The sequence below is a fragment of the Aquarana catesbeiana genome, linkage group LG03 (assembly GCF_042186555.1).
Source record: "Aquarana catesbeiana isolate 2022-GZ linkage group LG03, ASM4218655v1, whole genome shotgun sequence".
NCBI lineage: Eukaryota > Metazoa > Chordata > Amphibia > Anura > Ranidae > Aquarana > Aquarana catesbeiana.
Genome location: NC_133326.1, coordinates 729285525 through 729298654, shown reverse-complemented (window position 1 = coordinate 729298654; position 13130 = coordinate 729285525). Strand labels below are relative to the sequence as shown.

The following is a 13130-nucleotide window of genomic DNA, read 5'->3' as shown; positions in this document are numbered from 1 at the left end:
TTTGAGGCTGAAAAAGTCTGCTGAAAGTCCGGAGAAGCCCACACACGATCGGATTGTCAGCCAGCTTTAGTCCGTCGGCGTCCGTTGGACTTTTGTAGACGAAAAGTCCGACCGTGTGTACGCGGCATAAGAGTTCATTATGTTGAATTATATAATGAAGCGCAGAGAAAAGAAACTGAATCACAAAGTAAAATACCACAATCCCAACAAACAACAATAAAAGATATGTTTCAGAAAAAAGCTAAGTGGCTAAATTCAGATGGAAGATCCCAACAGCTGGACAAAGCAATCACAGAGATGATGGTTACAGATAACCAGCCATTTACAATGGTTTCTGACTCTGGATCTCAGCGGTTGATGTCCATAGCTGAGCCAAGGTACCCACTGAAGAGTGAAAAGTATTACCGAACCGAAATGCTGGGAAAGATTCACCAAAAGGTAGTTGAGAAAGTAAAGGCGATGCTGCAACCAGAGCATGCTAGCAACTCGCTCTCATTCCCGACTGACTGCTGGTCAGGACCAACAGAGTCACTAATGAGTCTTACATGTCACTTCATTGACAGCGGATGGACAAAAAGGCAATTGGTGTTGAATACAAAGGTGATGCAAGGATCCCACACTGGGGAGTACATTAGAGAAATGTTTCTAGGCATGCTTCAAGACTGGAGAATAAACAAAGACCGAGTGATGCTTGTGCTTCGTGACAGCGGCACAAACATGGTGAAAGGAATGAGGCTTGCTGAAGTGTCAGACCTCAGCTGCATGGCACACACCCTGAAACTTGTGGTAAATGATGGTCTGTCAAGCCAAAGAGCTTTGATAGATATAATTGGCATGCTGAAGAGGTGTGCAGGCCACTTCCACCATTCAGTCCTTGCCAAGCAGAGACTTAGGTGCATTCAGGCAGACCTTGGCCTACCCAAAAATAGCCTAATTCAGGCTGTTCCAACACGTTGGAATTCAACACTTCTCATGCTGCAAAGAATGCTGGAACAGAAGAGAGCTCTGAGTATCTATTCAAGCGAACATGGAGGATATAGTTATCCTACTGCTGATCAGTGGGACATTGTAGCCAATGTCATTGAGACCCTCCTCCCCAAAGAGGAAGTGACACTAGAGGTGAGTCATTACGACTTATCTGTCATCCCATGTGTGAGAGTGGTGAAGATGCTTCCTCAAGAGAATGAAGGACCCAACACATGTGGCATTAAAACATTAAGGTAGGTCATGAGGGACAGCCTCACCAAACGCTTTGAGAAGCATGAAGAGAATAAAAATGTTGTGCTTGCATGTCTTTTGGATCCTCGATACAAGCATCATGCTTTCTCTTCTCATGATGTATTAGCCAAGAGAAAACAATGGCTGGCAGAAAATCAAAAAGAGCTGCCTGGAGGTTCCTTCTGAAAGGTCAAGTGAAGAGCATATTACTAATGTGAAAGAGCAGGATACTGCAAAAACAGACAAAGGTCAAAAAAGACAACGAGCAGAAGAGAATCTTCATCGTGGTCAAATTGATGCCATGTTCAGCGTGTTATTGGGGACTCATGCGGAGGATTCTTCTGAATGTCCATCAATAATCAGCCTGGATGATGAACTTCATCTCTATTTGAAGGAACCAGTAATTAACAGAAGAAGTGGTGATCCTCTTCAGTGGTGGAAAGAAAAGAGTCACACTACAAAAGACTTGCTCTCATGCTAGAAGATACTTCTCTGCTCCTCCTTCATCTGCACCAAGTGAGCTTGCTTTCAGTGAAGTGTCAGCAATTGATGAAAAAAAAAAAAACAGAACCCGTTTAACAGGTGAACATGCTGAAATGTTATGCTTTCTGCACTATAATATTGTTCTACATAACTGGGAATATTGAAGAAAGTGTAGTAGTGTCAGTGCAGTGGGGCAGATTTACTAAAACTGGAGCACTCAGAATCTGGTGCAGCTGTGCATGGTAGACAGTCACTCAGCTTTTAACTTCAGCTTGTTCAATTAACCGCTTGCCGGCAGTGCACGACGATATACGTCGACACAATGGCACGGCTGCTTAAATGGGCGTACAGGTAAGAAGCGGCATTGTGGTTGTGCGCGCCCGCCGCGTGCTCCGTGACCGTGCCCATGGGACCCGCAGACTCGATGTCCGCCATTGTGCCGCAATCGTGTCATGGAGCGGCAGAACAGGGAGATGACTATGTAAACAAGGCATTTCCCCATTCTGCCTAGTGACAAGACAGAGATCTACTGCTCCCTGTCATCGGGAGCAGTGATTGCTGTCATGTCCTAGGTAGCCTATCCCCCTCACAGTTAGAATCACTCCCTAGGACACACTTAACCCCTCGATCGCCCCTAGCGGTTAACCCCTGCCAGTGTCATTTACACAGTAATCAATGCACTGATTGCTGCATAATTGACAATGGTCCCAAAATAGTGTCAAAAGTGTCCGATGTGTCCGTCATAATGTCGCAGTCCTGATAAAAATTGCTGATCGCCGCCATTACTAATAAAAAAAAAAATTAGTAATAAAAATGCCATAAATCTATCCCTTATTATGTAAATGCTATATCTTTTGCGCAAACCAATCAATATACGCTTATTGCGATTTTTTTTACCAAAAATATGTAGAAGAATATATATCGGCCTAAACTGAGGAAAAAAATAGTTTTTTATATATATTTTTGGGGGATATTTATTATAGCAAAAAGTAAAAAATATTGCTTTTTTTTCAAAATTGTCTCTCTTTTTTTGTTTATTGCGCAAAAAATAAAAACCGCAGAGGTGATCAAATACCACCAAAAGAAAGCTCTATTTGTGGGGAAAAAAAATGACGTCAATTTTGTTGACGTCGCTCGACCGCGCAATTGTCAGTTAAAGTGACGCAGTGCCGAATTGCAAAAAGTGCTCTGGTCAGGAAGGGGGTAAATTCTTCTGGGGCTGAAGTGGTTAAGTTTTTTTTCAATAAAACATGGAAGCTGATTGGTTTCTGTGCAGAGCTGCACCAGATTTTGCTCTCTCCAACTTTAGTAAATCTCCCCCTGTGTCCTGTCCACTGTTTAGCTTTTTGCGCTGCATGCAACAGATATGCCCCGTACACACGGTCGGATTTTCCGACGAAAAATGTGTGATAGGACCTTGTTGTTGGAAATTCCGACCGTGTGTAGGCTCCATCACATATTTTCCATCGGAATTTCCGACACACAAAGTTTGAGAACTTGCTATAAAATTTTCCAACAACAAAATCCGTTGTCGGAAATTCCGATCGTGTGTACACAAATCCGACACACTAAGTGCCACGCATGCTCAGAATAAATTAAGAGACAAAAGCTATTGGCTACTGCCCCGTTTATAGTCCCGACGTACGTGTTTTACGTCATCGTGTGTATGCAAAAGACAAGTTTGAGCCAACATCCATTGGAAAAAATCCATGGATTTTGTTGTCGGAATGTCCGATCAATGTCCGACCGTGTGTACAGGGTATAACAGTCAGTTATACCTTTTCTATGTTTTGGGAAGCCATTTAGGAAGTTATTGTTTTTCAAGCACTTTATTTTTCCCAGTTGTTTACATTTAGACCTCATTTATCACACCATGGTGCACTGCAGACAGAGATGCCAGTTTTGAGTGTTTTTCTCTCCCATCAGTTTACATCCAGGTATGGTGTGAAGAATGAGCCCTTAATGTTTAATAAACATTAACATGTTCAATTTATACATCATTTTTTAATACAATTGATGTTATTTCTGAAAAGTTTCCATGTGCAAAATATCGGCCAATAATATCAGCTATCGGCAAGAGAGGTGGCCGAAATATCAGTATCGTATCAGCAACGAAGAAACGATATCGGTCTATCCCTACTTCTTATGGCTTTCTTTCAACAATGGCTTTCTTCTTGCCACTCTTCCATAAAGGTCAGATTTCTGGAGAACACGACTAATAGTTGTCCTGTGGACAGATTCTCCCACCTGAGCTGTGGATCTCTGCAGCTCCTCCAGAGTTACCATGGACCTCTTGGCTCTTCTCTGATGAATGTTCTCCTTGCCCGGCCGGTCAGTTTAGGTGGACGGCCATGTCTTGGTAGGTTTGCAGTTGTGCCATACTCTTTCCATTTTTGGATGATGTATTGAACAGTGCTCTGTGAGATGTTCAAAGCTTTGGAGATTTTTTTTATAACCTAACCCTGCTTTAAACTTCTCCACAACTTTATCCCTGACCTGTCTGGTGTGTTCCTTGGCCTTCGTGATGCTGTTTGTTCACTAAGGCTCTCTAACAAACCTCCGAGGGCTTCACAGAACATCTGTATTTATACTGAGATGAAATAACACACAGGTGACTCTATTTACTAATTAGGTGACTTCTGAGGGCAATTGGTTCCACTAGATTTTAGTTAGGGGTATCAGAGTAAAGGGGGCTGAATACAAATGCCCTCCCACACTTTTCACATATTTGTATCTTTCATAATTTTTCTTCTACTTCACAATTATGTGCCACTTTGTGTTGTTCTATTACATAAAATCCCAATAAAATACATTCACGTCTTTGCTTGTAACATGACAAAATATGGAAAATTTCAAGGGGTGTGAATACTTTTTCAAGGCACTGTATATCCAGGAATATACATGTATCATATGTTTTTCTTTGTCAACAATCAAGCACCACCCCCCCTTTAGCATTGAAAGAGTGAGTGTGTTTCCTGATATAAAAGTCGTCCTTACACAGTGTCCTCTCCTCTCCTATCCCAGCAGTGGCTGAGCTCAGAGGTGACCTTCCTTCTTAAGGCCCCATTCACACCTCAGCGTTTTGTAGCTTGAACCTCTCATAGAAATGAGAGGTTCAATAATGGAAACACGCCATTTGCCTGTTTTTGTGCGCATTCACGCGTTTTGTGGCGCGCTTTTGCACAATTTTCTGCTCAAATGAAAAAATGGAAAAAATAAAATAGTAATAATATATGAATAAGTGTAAAATAAATACACAAATAACTTAAAAGTAGTAATAGTAGTAGTACCCTAATGAAAAAAAAAAAAAAAACATAATGAATAATAATAAAAAAGAAATAAAAGCTAATGGAAAAGCTAAAAAAGCTGTAATTCCTAGCAACAAATCATGCAACAGATAATAGTGTTCTCTATTGGCTAATAGAAAAACGGCAAAGCTCAAAAACATTGTATGAAAACACGCAAGTCACGCATAAAAATAGATGAAAAAACGCTGGAAAATCACTTAAAGATGCTGCGCTTAGGTGTGAATGCAGCCTAGGGTGTTGGGTTCCTGACTGTCCTGACCTCTGACTTTAATATTGTTGGTCACTGACTAGAGTCAAGAATTATTAAGATATCTAAATTTTTTTTATCTTTATCCTTATCCAGAACAATCACACATATTCAGCTTAGTTCCCCAGCTTTGTGTGTTACCTGCAATCTCTGTGTATGATGTTGTTGGTCTGGTTGAAGCCTTCTCCCTTTGCCGAGTCTCAGAAGGTCCTACTGATAATGGTGAGATGAGAGGATGGAGGGGTGTTATTAAGTCTCTTTATTGTTAAGAACTCCTCCTCCGACCTCCATCAATGAGATCATCATTTTAGAGGAGAAGTTAGCATGAAGGATTAGAGTTACGTCTTAAATATTATTACTTGTATTTCCTGTATAGCTTTATAAGATTATGTCCAGAGGATTGTTGCACAAAAGCACAGGAAATCAATATTCCTGGGAAATGATAAGGATGAATGGCAAAATAAACAATTCTCAGAAGACAGATAATTAAGATGATATAAAATATCTTAGTCATCAGTGGGACGAAAGTTTTGTTAAAAACATGTATTCTTGCCAGTTAGAGATGGGCCAAAATCCCCCCCGGTTTGTTTCGCATCAGAACGCTTGAACAGAACAAAAGGTTCTGACCTGAACAGCAAACCCCACTGAAGTCTAAGGGACCCAAACTTGAAAAATCAAAAGTCCCCATTTTGAAGGCTTATATGCAAGTTATTGGCCATAAGAAGGGTATGGGGATCTGGGTACTGCCATGGGGGACACAACATTTTTTTTTAAAAAAGATCATTTTTACAGGAGCAGTGATTTAAATTAATTAACAATAAAAAATAAAAATCCCTTTAAATATAGTGCCTGGGGGTCCCCTTATGCCACGTACACACAATCATAATTCTCGTCGGAAAAGTCTTGGATGGTTTTTCCTTCGGGATTCCGCTCAAGCTTGTCTTGCATACACATGGTCACACCAAATTCCCACAGATAAGAACGCTGTGACATACAACACGTACGATGGGACTATAAAAGGGAAGTTCAATATGAAGTGCGCCTCCCTTTGGACTCCTTCTGCTAATCTCGTGTTTATCTCGTGTTAGTAGAAGTTTGGTGAGAGAGACGATTCGCGCTTTTCAGCCTTGTGCTTTTCAGATCGCTGCTGCTCTTCAGTTTGTGCTTGTGGGTTCTTCAGTGCGTGTAGTCAGTTCGCATTTGTTTGTCAGTGCGTGCTATTTATAGTACCGTATTTGATCTTCAGTGTGTTCTTGTCTGCTTGTTTCTGATTTTCAGCTCGCTCTTCACAGGCCTTGCTGTTTTTCAGTGCTTTCTTTTTAGTTCATTCTGACCAGCCGACCGTTTTGAAGCCATGATGCGGGTACGTACTCATCGTAGAGTTCGTGCTGTGCGTGGGCTTTAACTTTGACCCAAGCCCAGTCCATGAACAGGGTGGGGAGGAGTTCATGGACCAAGAATTGGTTACTCCAGCATGACCAATTCTCTCATATGCCTTTGTTGAGGGAGATCCAGGAGAATAACCCTGATGATTTCAGGAATTATCTCCGGATGACGGACTCCATTTTTCACCGTTTATTGGCTTTGCTGTCCCCTTATATTAGCAGGCAGGACACCTGCATGCGGCAAGCCATCACTCCTGAACAGAGACTAGTTGTCAAGTTGCGGTACTTGGCTACTGGGAGAAGCCTGCAGAACCTCAAGTTCTTCACAGGCATCTCCCCCAGGGTCTGGGGATCTTTATCCCAGAGACCTGTTCTGCCATCATTCAGGTCCTGGACTATATTAGAGCAAGTTTTCTCCTTTAACATCACATTCTATGTATTTCATGTTTGCTAATGTATTGTATTTCTTTCATCATTCCCTAATTACCATGATTGTAATATGCTGTGAATGTTCCCTTTGTTCTCATGCATGCTGGCAGTTTTTAAACTTTCTTTTTTGTCCTTCATGCATATTTGCCTTCACTAACCTCCCCAGCATGCTATCCTGGGCCCATATCCACCTAGCCTAGTCACTTAACAATGTATTTTGTCAGCTCCTTTGTAGTGCTTTACCCTAAACACCCCCTAAAATGTGTACAAATGTTGTTTTTGTCCTTAAATTCAGGCGGAGTGCCAGAGGCTTTTTTTGGGGGGTCCCAAACTCATTTGGAACCCTCCCTCTCCCCAACCGCTAAGTCAACCAATACCAATCCTCTATCTGCTGACTTTGCCAAATCCATACACACTATACCCACCTTTTTTGTGGTCAGATTTATGGATGCATGTATTGCAAGGGCCTGCCTGAATACTTTCAAATGGAACTGTTTAAAGTGTTGTTCTTCTGTTATCTTGCTAGTTATTTGCAGAATGTAAAAATGTGCTTCAATTTGTACAGTGTGTATTCCTATTTTTGTATTATGATACTTCTTACCTGTCCAGTGGGCTGCCAACAGTGAAAGGAGGTGCTGGCCAAAGTAACACACGTTATTTATGCATTCAGCTCTCAATGAAGTTGAGAGGGTTACCTGTCCAAAACACCCCCCCCCCCTAAAATTTTTACAATGGGTCATCAGAGGAGGGAGGAATCTGATAAGTGGACCTTAAGTTTTTTTGCCTTTAAATACTCCTTCAAAAAAAATGTTATACTGGTGTTGGCCAAGAAAGTTTGTGTCTAATCTGCTTTCAATGCTTATGTGCAAAATGACACATTTTTATGTTTTTGTTTGACTCCACAGTTTCCTTCAATGCCACAGGAATGGCAGGCAGTGGCATCCCACTTTGCCGACCGTTGGGACTTTCCCAACTGTGGAGGGGCAATTGATGGGAAACACGTCCACATCGTCCCACCACCCCATTCGGGGTCATACTGTTATAACTATAAGGGGTTTCATAGTATCGTGTTGATGGCGGTGGTGTCGGCGACATATGAGTTTCTGTATGTGGACGTGGGAAGGAATGGCCAGATGTCAGATGGTGGAGTGTTTGCCCGGACCGAGTTCTATCGATGTCTCCAGAGTGGTGGCTTGGGATTGCCACCTGCGGAAGAGAACATTGAGGGACTGCCATTTGTGTTCGTCGCAGATGAGGCATTCGGTCTGGGTGATCACGTGATGAGGCCATTCCCCCAGAGGACCCTCACCCCGGAGAAGAGGGTTTTTAATCACCGGCTGGCCAGAGCCAGAAGAGTCATGGAGAATGCCTTTGGGATAATGGCCAGCCGGTTCCTCCTATTTTTAACTGCCATAAATATGGCGGAGTACAAACTAAACCACATTGTGTTGCTTGCTGCATACTGCACAACTTTTTAAAAAATAATAATCCAAGTTATGTTGCCTCAGTTGGGTCTGAGGTCGGACTTCATGAAACAATGAGGTCCCTGGAAGCAGGCCGTCCTGGCTTGCCCCCCCCAAAGTGCCCGTGAAGTGCGGGAAAAATATGTAGAATATTTTACGGGTAGGGGGCCATTGCTTTGCCAGCCAATTTTGAATAAATTTTCTATTTTATCAGATAAAATCTTGATTTTCATTTACTGCTTGTGTTTCTTTTTGCTGTCTCCTAGGTTCTCATAGTGCACTTGTAGTGCCAAGTGGTTTTTCCATTATTAAATAACACCCATTGTCACTGTAAACACAAACTTAATACAAAAACTGGTATTGATCATTGAAAGAAGAAGCCACACATTGTTGAGTATAAAACCTTTTACTCCGTGCACATGCACATGTGCGTTGTAAAACTTAAAAAAAAAAAAAAAATATGGGTTTCTTAAAGTTTTACTTTAAATTTTTTTTTTTTAGGGTACATAAACAGGCATGTTTCAAAACATAACACACAACTCAGGAACTTACAAAGTTCAACATTGAAAAACTGAAGGCAAGATCAGACTTTATAGAGTCCAAAATGTGTTGATATTGCCTTCATCAGATGGGGTAATGTCACCCCTGTAAAAGCCAAATTTTGAAGATGCACACAAAATTGGGAATCAAACTGGGGATTTTCCTCCTGATCCCATATATAATGTCAACATGGTCTCAGATGTACAGACTGACCCTCAGTGCTCAAAATAATACAGTCCCATTCTTCATTAGGTAATGGGAAAGAGAATTAAATAAGGTATTGACAGATGAACAAATAAAACAAATGATTAAATCAACTTACCCTACATCCATAAGTTTGCATGTTCAGGAAATGGCAGATGCCCGGTGCTGCAGAGGTTGTGAACAGAAGGGTACATTTCTCCATTTGTGGTGGGAGTGCCCCAGGATTGAAATATTCTGGGTAGCAATTGCACTGTGGATCGAGAGGTTGACCCCTAGACCTATGGAATTCACACCTTTATGCTTCCTATTCCATGGAATGCCCGGCTCCTTTAAATCCTATAGGAAGAGTATCACACCGTACTTATTGAATGCGGCCAAACTATTAGTCCCTAGATTCTGGAAACAGGCCACCTGCCCAACATTGGAGGACTGGAAAAAGGAGGTCAATCTGACAATGGAAACTGAGGTGGATTCACGTAGTGAAGGGTCAACAAGGGGAATTTGAGAAGACATGGGCGGGTTGGACACAATGTGCATCCGAGATGGGTTAATGGAGAAGTAACATGAAATGGGAAAGTATGAGATGTGATAGACCTGTACGGGTTCTAGTACAGTTATATGTGGTTTTAGCCATAGAAGACTAAAGAGTGGAACTATGAATATTGATCAGGTTGGTTGTTTTTCTTTTGTTTTTGTTTATGTTTTTTTTTTTTTTTTTTTCCCCCCTTCGCCAACTTTTCGATGCCCCAACATTGTGCATAATATCTGCTCCTAAAGAGGAGAGAGGGAATGAGCAACGTTGTAGTGGTGAGGGGAGGGATGTAGAGGTGGGTTAAGGAGATTGCATGAAGGGTGATAGGGGAATCTAAAATAAGGGTAGGTTGAGAGTGTATATGGTATCACTGTTTTTTGGAAGGGTTTTTTTTTGTTTTTTTTCTCTTTTTTTTTTCTCTTCAGATTTTTTTGGATAACATTTTTTCACTAAGATACATAGATAAATGTATAATCACGTACAAGCACCTTTTTTTTGTTCTTACAAATAAATGGACACTATGGCCATTAGTGGCCTCCTATATGATGTTTTGGTGGAGGAGGATTTAATAAAATTTTGGTGATAAGGGGGGATGTTGGGATCCCCTTTTTATTTATTTATTTATTTATTTATTTTCTACTGATTTTTTTTGGATAAGATTTTTCACTTAAGATACGTTAGATAAATATATAATTACGTACAAGCACTTTTTTATTTTCTCACGTATAGTATGGACACGGAAGGTCACAGTAGTTGTACACAGGATTTTGAGCAGAAGGAATGAGGCGGAAGAACAGGGGTAAATGAGCCTCACTACAACTAAGGATGATGTGGAGGAGGGAGGGGGCGAAAGGAGGGGGAAGGGAGTGGGGGGAATTTTTTTTTCCATGACTATATTTTCTTGGGGGGGGGGGGGGGGAAGGGGGAGGAAGGTAGGGGGGAAGGTATCACAACTGGTGAAGTTAATATAAGTTTTGTATTGAGTTTTATTTCTTTTTTCTTTCTTGTAACCACTTTTTGCCTTTTATTATATACTATTGGAATATGTAATACACGAATGTATAATATTGATTGGATATGTTGAAGTATAAACAAAATATAACATTTTGATTGTAAAAAAAAAATCTCCCATCATGGGAGGATCAATGGACGTGTTTTGGGGGTGCATCCACTTCCTCTTAGCTACTTGAGTTGCGAGGAAGGGGTTGCCGCCACAAAACGCGTACATTGATATCCCCTGTTGGCAGATAGCACATGTTGACACACTGTGTGCATCTTCAAAATGTGGCTTTTAAAATGCATAAAAAATTGTTAAAAACAAAAATAATTTAATTTTTTGGGTATTTATATTCCTCTTAGTACATCAATCATGTTCTTCAGTTTGACTTCAATCTCATGTGTTTTTTGCTTTATAAAGTCTAAATCCTGACTACAATAAATGATGTCCTGGATAAGCCTTTGGGCACCGTCACTGGTGAAATTTGGAGCTTGTTCTTCAACGACATGCACATCACCTAAAAGAAAAAATACACATCATGTATTATAAATATGCTGGCATACATCTATTACCTGAATCTGTGGTGTCAGACACTCACCTGTTGTGGTGACAATTTCCACCACCTCTCCTTCCTCCACATCCTCAGGTTGTGGTGTTCTCTGGTCCCCTTCTTCAGGAAGTGTGGGGGGGGGAGGGGTCCTGGAGTCCTCAGACGTCCTGAGTCTTTTCTCCCCTATGAGAATAAAACAAAAAGTATACTTGGCACACAGATATTTGAGGCCAGAAATAGTAATATGAAACATTGCTTGGAAGTGGGGTACAATTGTCTGTTTGGGCAGAGTTCCAAGTTGAAGACATGATTTATTCCCATAACCAAGCTGGAATACTTCCCTTTTTGGACAAGTTTCACACATGGAGACACCCCAAGTAGCCACTGGAGCACCTGTGTGGGACACCCTAAAAAGTTTGTTCTTGTGTCCCACACTAGTGCTCCTGAGTCCAGATGTGTAAACAGCTGCTGAGTGTCCTCTCCTTACATTACACTGAATCAAGTTTGCAATTCCTTCTAGTTTCAGACACATCTAGACAGCAATGTCCTAAACTTCTTTTAATACAAATTATCACGACCCAATGTAGTTAACCCTGTATCTGGCAAAAACATTGTTTTTAGTTGTCAAACGAACAATGTTTTCTACGACCGATTCCGAATTTTCGGATGGGAACTTTTCCCGACCGAAAAATTGAGAACATGCTCTCAATCTTTTGCTGGCTGGAATTCCACCAGCAAAAGACCGATGGAGCATACACACAGTCGCATTTTCCGACAAAAAGCTCTCATCGTCTTTTGCTGGTGGCATTTCTGATCGTGTGTACGCGGCATTAGTCTCCCTGTAAAATGGCGCATCTGTCTCATGAATAGAACCTACTGCAGCAAAACTGACATTTTTAAAAGAAAAAGACAATGAATGAAATGACATTTAAGGAGGTCCATGCAGCGTTCGATACAGTGGACTACAATACTCTGATAGGGGAATTGGTGCTGTTCAAAAAATATATGTGTACAAGTGTGTATTAAATAAGGAGTGTGTATACGTGAAAATACACCAAAATATACTAATATCTTGTAAGGTGCTAGATACTAGAAAATGTGTATATCAAATGAAATGCCATACACGAAAAATCAAATAAAGTAAAACCTCGGATGGCATCTATTAAAAACTTTTGCTCCCAACCACTGTGAGAAAATGACAAAAATACCAAAAAAGGTGATAATCAGTATAAACAGTGTTACACAGCGTAATAAATCATCGGATGACATCTAATAGAAACTAATGCTCTCAACCAATGTGAGAAAAAGACAAAAATACCAAATGGTGATAATCAGTGTATAAATGAAAAACAAAAAAAACAAAAATAGATAAATGAAAAAAGTAAAAAATGAAAAATTGAAAGAAATTATTTGCTATTACAGTGTCATAAAAATGTGAAAAAGTCTGTAACAAAGTTGTAATGTGTTCATACAAAAACTCCAATAAAAATCTTGATATAATGCTGACAAGTGTTCCCCGTCTTCTGTTGCACCCCCCCTCGTGCCCTCACTCACCAGAGCGCCTAACCCCTGCAGGGGTAATAGGCATGTAGATGGGGATCCAGTAGTGATGTTCCTTGGCAATCGAAGTTCCTCTCAGAGGTGTCCTTTTCTCCTTTTCCAATATGCCAATATTTTTTCTCAGCCGGCGATTCCCTGCACCATAAAAAACAATCATAGAGGCTGTTCAGCTGCTTGATTGTTCTTACAGGCAGTGGGTACCCCCCTCTCCCGA

At 40.9% G+C, this 13130-nt stretch overlaps 1 protein-coding gene across 1 annotated transcript in view; it reads right to left on the bottom strand.

The window, feature by feature from the left end:
- The window catches only part of LOC141133792 (C-reactive protein-like), a 29956-nt gene extending 24402 nt beyond the window's left edge, over window positions 1–5554 (bottom strand). The window contains exon 1 of the mRNA XM_073623348.1: window positions 5398–5554. The gene's annotated coding sequence lies outside the window, so the exon portion shown is untranslated. The remainder of the gene's footprint in view (window positions 1–5397) is intronic.
- Between the last annotated feature and the right edge of the window lie 7576 nt (window positions 5555–13130).